The 6,718-nt window shown below is 38.1% G+C and overlaps 2 long non-coding RNA genes across 2 annotated transcripts; one reads left to right on the top strand and one right to left on the bottom strand.

The window, feature by feature from the left end:
• Positions 1-1,533: 1,533 nt before the first annotated feature.
• LOC135409981 (uncharacterized) lies at positions 1,534-6,338 on the bottom strand. The gene is made up of 2 exons (XR_010428459.1): positions 6,105-6,338; positions 1,534-1,991 (listed from the first exon to the last, which is right to left on the bottom strand). It is a non-coding gene; the product is annotated as an uncharacterized LOC135409981 (long non-coding RNA).
• LOC135409986 (uncharacterized) lies at positions 2,161-5,500 on the top strand. Its single transcript, XR_010428460.1, has 3 exons — positions 2,161-2,330; positions 4,249-4,526; positions 4,981-5,500. It is a non-coding gene; the product is annotated as an uncharacterized LOC135409986 (long non-coding RNA).
• Positions 6,339-6,718: the final 380 nt, after the last annotated feature.

Below are 6,718 nucleotides of genomic sequence, written 5' to 3' on the forward strand. Positions count from 1 at the left end.
CATGCTCCCTCTCAGATTCTGGTGCAGCTCCTCACATGACTCTGAAAAGTCCTTAACTCAGGGTAAGCATTATTTAGCAGCAACCATGAATGTGTTATCAACATTATTCTCATATTGAAGCCAAAACACAGCACCGTACCAGATACTATGAAAAAACGAACTCTGTCCCAGCTGGAACCAGGACAGCTTGCCACACTAAGCACCTTCCATTCTTTTTTTGTGGATAGAATCCGGTTGTTCTTTGTCCCCAACGTGGAATCATCAATGCTCTTAGTATGAACCCCACAGCCATATGCCAGATGGGTGCAGTGAGATGGTATCAGTTAGGTTAGTTGAATGCCAAGTAGTTTCACAGCTTTAATTACTACTGTAGGCTATATCCATGTAGATACTTGCTGATCTGATTAGCGAGAGAAACAATGTTAGAAAGGTTAATAAAACTGGTCACAATGCTCATGGCATTATTATTGAGGTGGACAATTGAGAGGACAGATGTCTCAGCTCTACTTATCTTAGAAATTGCTAATATGTGTTGGCAGTATTTCAGGACCAACCAGCTGGACAAAATTCAGTATCTTTGCCCTCCTGTAATATTTTATACTTCTAAATATTTATTCCAGTAAATGAATGCTTGGGTTTTACAAACATCTATTCTATAGAATAGGTCATCTTCTACCCACAGCAGAAGGAAGTGAACTTCTGTTTCTGTAAGAGTCCATGCAGATTTTTGCTGGAGAATTCAGGAGCATAGAGTTTTTCTGAATCTTACATTCTTTTTATCAGCAGAAGGTCATATGCTCTGCCAATCCTATATTCATGTAAATCCAAAAGCCTAAAGGGGGAGATTTACAGAGAACTCTATGAAGGCAACTTTGCAATATTTGCCTGGTTCTATATCTTATTAGCTTCTGCAGGAAATGGCCAAATCCAGCTCATAGTTACTGCAGTATTAAACTAAATAATGGTCTTAATAACATAGTAAAATATATTCAGAGCCCTATGGTGCAAAATATATTAGATTATTTCAAAGACAGGACAATCTGAGTCTCTAGAGAAAACCAAATGTAATTAAAATTATTTCTACTCCAAAAATTCACTTCTCATTACAAATGTTGCCATGGAGTATTCCCAATGTAATTTTTATTCAGAGTTCCAGAAAGAGGTATTAGCCTTCCTGAAAACTGTGTTATCTTGAATAAAATAGTGTATGCCTTGCCTTGAGTGAAAGACAAATGGAAATTAGATGTTAGATTGTGTCAGATGACTTTCGGTCTTCATGTTTATATGGTCTTGGTTGGAAAACGTAGTATTTGCTGAGGTTGAGACAGAAGACAATCTCATGTGACTTTGGAGTGCAATTATATGATATTAAAGGAAGTTATTAAGCATTTGTGGAAAACACTGTGTTGGACACAAAGGAATATAGACATAAAAAGTGATGTCCATGAAATAAAATCCTCAGATTACTTACCTAACTGAGAATGATTTATTATGTGGAATCAGGGCCAGCAGCAACAGGTCATTTTATCTGACTTATCTTTAATTCATTTACATTTTATTTTCCTAACTTAAATATTCAAAGAAAATGAGAATTGATTATATAGATTCATAGCAACCACGAATATACAACAAATGCTTTTCACTGAGTTACAACAAAGGAGAGAGTTTGCTGGGGAAGAATTGTGTTTATATCTTTTACTTGAAAAGGATATTTAGACAGCAGTAGGTAGAAGCACCACTTGAAAATATAGCTTCCCAAACTCTTAGTTTTGCTCCTCAGCAAATAATACATTGAAAGTTCTTCATCTGGGTCACAGATGAACAAGATCACGATCTCTCTAAAAAGGGACTAGAAAAGGAGATGTTGATACAGCAGGGAAGAGCTACAAGGTAACAATTGCAAAACAATTGATACAACTATAATTGAAATAGTTAAAAATACATTTCCTGTGGGAGCTCTGAATAAACTTGCGATAGACAGATGGTTGTCTCTGAAAAACAAAACAAAAAAGACAACTCTGTTATTTCTTGATAAGGTCAACAGGCTTAGATTTTTGATGTATAGCTGAGAAAGTGAATTATAGCCAAACATACTAAAAATACCATATATTGATGCAGAGTGATGTCATAGAGCTCCTCAATGACAACTCAGCGAGGGACTGGCAACAATCCAGCAGTAAATGTAAATATAGGCATTAGCAAAAAGAGTTGGCAGAGGTCAAATAAGAGTTTTCTATTTTCCTGTTCCCCAACCCATCTTGTCCAGTCAACCACACCTGCTCTGAAATTCTGCATTTCTTGACCTTTGTCATTTCTCTGCTAAGGAATGAGTAAGCACTGTCTGCACCCACCTGTATAATTGCTCAATGAAATTCCCCTTTCCACTTCTCCCTCATTATCCAGGGAGGAAGATGAAAAGATGCTCCATCACCCCTAGTGGCAAATAACTCCCACAGATACTGCAGCCCAGTAAGCACTTTGTGGTTCTACACCCCCAGTATTTCCATCCTCTCCTCCTTTCTGGAGGAAGAGTGTGAATGTGAAAGAATAGCAAGTGAGAGCCCTTCTGTGATTAGGGTAAGCTGCCTTCTCTAACAAGCAGCATCCTTCAGATCAAAGGATGGAAGCAAAAGTTGTCTAGGCTCATCCAGCTTCTTGTAGAGAGCCAAGTATCCTTTTGCAGGAGGATCAAAGCCTATGTGACTTCATGTTTTACTATAGCCTTCTACTGGTTGCCATCAGACACATAAATCACATAATCTACAAAGAGAGGATAGCCCAGTAGCCCCAGTTCCATGTGGTGGAAAACACTCATCTAGCAAAAACACTCATCTAGAAAAAAAAGATGCAGTTGGTGTTACCCTGCTGAGGAGGACATTGATCAGGCACCCCGGGGCAGGGAGCAAAGGACTGCTCTGTCTCTGTGCTTATTGTTAGACTCTTTCTGTCATGTAATTGCTGTGACCATGTTACATCAGTACTTTTATGCACTAAAAAGAAGCACTGTAAAACCTGAATTTACCTTTAGTCAAGATGTCCAATGATTCAGCAAAAAGAACATCAGTGCAAATTTTAAATCAATATGCCCTATTTCTCTGAAGTCTGAGAAATCCTTGAATTCACGAACATTTGAAAAATAGTTGGTTATAATACATAACATTAACCTTTCATCAAAGGAAAATGACCATTCTGTTTTATGCATTAAACCAGAATGCAGGAAAAAGGCTTCAAGTCCTTTTGTTCATGATAAATGTGACACAGCACTGGTAGTGTTAGAGAACCTGCTGCTTCATGCATTGCTACTTTTTGGCAAGTGTGGTCACAGGTGAGCTTGCAAATGTAGCAGGTGAAACAGTGAAAGATCTGCTTGTAGAAGAACATAATCTAAACCTTGCTTCAGAGAACTTATACTCCTTGAAAAAGACCTGACATTAAAGAAGGGTATAGTCCTTGCCATCCAGACCAAGCTGATGCACAGCTCACACTGTTTGAACTGTAGGAGCAGTACAAACATGGCTTACAGTATGACCAAGAGAAAATCTCAATACTGCAGACACAACCCCCAAGCTATGGGAAGGGCAGAGGCACAGCAGGAACCAGAGTGCTGCTGGCATCTCAGAAAATCATCTTTATATGAGTTCGCATTCTTGTGAAGAACGTTTGATGGGAACACTGCAAAAAAACCCGGTACTGACTTTTGTTTGGGTACACGGGTAATGTTTGGCACTTGGACAGAAGCCACATCAAATGCAATGAAGACACACCACCATGCCAGTGTTTCTGTTGTGTCATCAGGCAGACAAGAAGTCTATTTAATTAACACTGGACGCAGATTATTTTCTTCCTGTAACATAAAACTGTTTACTTGCAATGTTTAAGACTTGCCCAGCTCCTGCGTAGTTTGTTACCGGAAGATGAAATTTCTGAGAGTAGTTGTTTGTGTGTAGATGTGACTATGGGTATGATTTGTGTACCTGCTGAACTCTCTACCAGAAAAGCACACAAGTCCAGGACTAGCACAATAAACACACAGATACATATTAGGAACTGTGTTTCATTACTACGAGATGTTAATGCAGTGCAGAGCCCAGTCATTTATTATGAAAGTCACAGATGAAGGAAATCCTGCTGAAGTACTTGTGCACAGAAGTAAAATTTAGCATAATCTGATCCCACCTGACAGAAGTCACTTCAACAATCATTAACAGCAAAATATGGTCAATCACAGAAAATTGTGTCATGTTTCAGGAGAAATTGAATCCTGTGAGTGACAAAATATGATCTGAAATGACAACAAAGTCACAAAGCACCAGATGAGGCCTCTGGGACCAAGAGGGTTCGGGTCTGTAGAGTTATTAGGGCTAGGAGGGATATTTGTGAAACTCTATGGGACAAAAATATATTTCAGATTGAATGAGTAACATCAAGATATAAAATTGTTAATGAAGGACTCCAGATGCTGATACTTCACCGTAACACTCCCACAAGCACCAGACATAACCTAAAGGTCTGAGAGGCAGTGAAAGGTGAGCATAATCCCAGGAAAAGGGGTAGGAACTGGAAAATGTGTATATTACAATTTAAACGGTATTAAATTTTTATCATCATCATTATTATTATTATTACTATTGACACTTCTTTTCTGTGTAAAATATTAATTTTTCAGTAGTCCTTCTTTCTTTTTCTGCAATACTTAAATCTAGGTTGATAGTGAGTCTCGGATGACTCTATTAATGATTCTATTGTCAAAACATAAATTCCTGAATTTATATAAAAGGTGTGTTTCCTCTTTGTTCACAGACAAGATTTTAAATTTAACTAATTGCACAGCCTTTTGGGGCAATTATTTGAATGCTTCTCAGAAATTATGTCCATGTTTTTCATTAATTTGCCCAAAATCCAGTATTGCTTGGATGCTAAATTATTTTATTTTATTTTATTTTATTTTATTTTATTTTATTTTATTACTTTACTCATAAGGAATACAGAAGAACAAGCAGTAGAGGCACCAATCACCTTATCTTACACCAACTCAGCAGGCCACAAGCTGAATTTTGCCAGATGACACTTTCAATGGAGAGAGTCATCTTTTCTTAGGAATGTAATTTTCCCAGCAGGACAAGAATCTAATTTTGACATTACAAACAAATAGTTTCCGGATATCAAAGTTTACAACTGTCAGAAAAATGACAGGAATACGGTTTTTCATAGGCTTATTTCTTGCATTTTGTGAAAGAAACTTTATCCTTATGGCTTCTTGAGGTGTAGACCAGCACCACACCAGAGAATTTAAAGCCCTCCCTGGGCAGACCCTGCAGAAACCCACAGAAACATTGAAATCCTGGATCATAAGTAGCACAACACCTACCATATTTCATTTTGTGCTACTGCAGCTCTGATTCCTGATGCCTCAGACTATGAAGTCAGAGCTCTGCTTACTTAAGCCCTTTGGGATAATATAAGGGCACTATATTTGAGGCAAGAACACTTAATAAAACCAAGAGAGAGGATATTGCTTTTGAAAGACTTGTGTACATAAAAACAGAGAAACTACCCCTCAAGCCATAGATGCAAACAGCATACAGATTATTTTCTTCTGTGAACAACAGAGGGATTCAAATGAGCAGAGATATAAAATGCCTAATGGTCAGTGAGATAACTTGAATTTACAGGCATAAATTCAGATCTTCACTGACATAAAAAGCCCATCAGAAACTGAATACAGGATGGATGTTTCACCCATCTTTATTTTCACTGGGTGTCTGGACAATGACAGGTAATTGTTGACAGTACTGGCATTGTTAGTGCAATTATTTGAAAGAGAGTCTTTATTACATCTGATTCCACAGAAGTTAAGTGGCTTTCTGGCAACAAGATGGTCTAAAAACACTAAATACCTTAATTTGAGATTGCAAATGGATTTGCCCAAAATGCAGTTGTGCAGTGTAAGTTACTCACTATTTTGTCATTCCGTTAAATTGATACACAAAATATGTACAGTTGGCTCATGGTAAACCTCAACTCATTTTCAGAAGAAAAACCTGACACTGGAGTGTGTATTGGATGGTCTAGTTTGAATTAATATGAAATATTTAATTACTCACAGAGTTCCTCAGAAGACAACAGTGACCAATATATCTCCCTTCTGTCCTGCCTTAGAAGCTTCAAAGCACAGTTAGCAGGATGGGCCCACGAGCTGATGCACCACTTAAAACTGCTGCTCTGCTCTGCTCCTGGTAGGAAATGACCAGAAGTAGAACGATTGTCACAAGTTGTACCTGCTGCTATAGCTGACTTTTCTTTCTGCTGTTTTCAGCCAGGAAGAAAATCTCAGAGAACCAACATCTGACCAAGGATTACAATTCACCGTCTTGGGATTTGAACTTCTTCTTAAGAAAGAAAAGCATGATGCAGGGGCACAACTGGAAGCTTACTTTCAGGCAAACCAGAGAACTTGAAAATGTCAGTGAATTTTGAAAGAAACTAACTGTCAGAAAGCAGGAAAGTCTTCACTAGAGACTTTCTATAAAGCCTTTTATGGCATAACAGTAAAGGCATGTTAGCATGAGGTTTGCCAAACATTTTTGAAAGACCTATTCAGCCTTCAGTCAGTGAAAGATTCCTTGCTTCTGACACGGGGTGAACTCACCACGGGGCAGAAGGTCACCACAAAGCAGTATTGATAGCTCTTTTGGAGGCCTTATTAAAGGCAAGGGCT

The sequence above is a fragment of the Pseudopipra pipra genome, chromosome 1 (genome assembly GCF_036250125.1).
Source record: "Pseudopipra pipra isolate bDixPip1 chromosome 1, bDixPip1.hap1, whole genome shotgun sequence".
NCBI classification, from domain to species: Eukaryota; Metazoa; Chordata; class Aves; order Passeriformes; family Pipridae; genus Pseudopipra; species Pseudopipra pipra.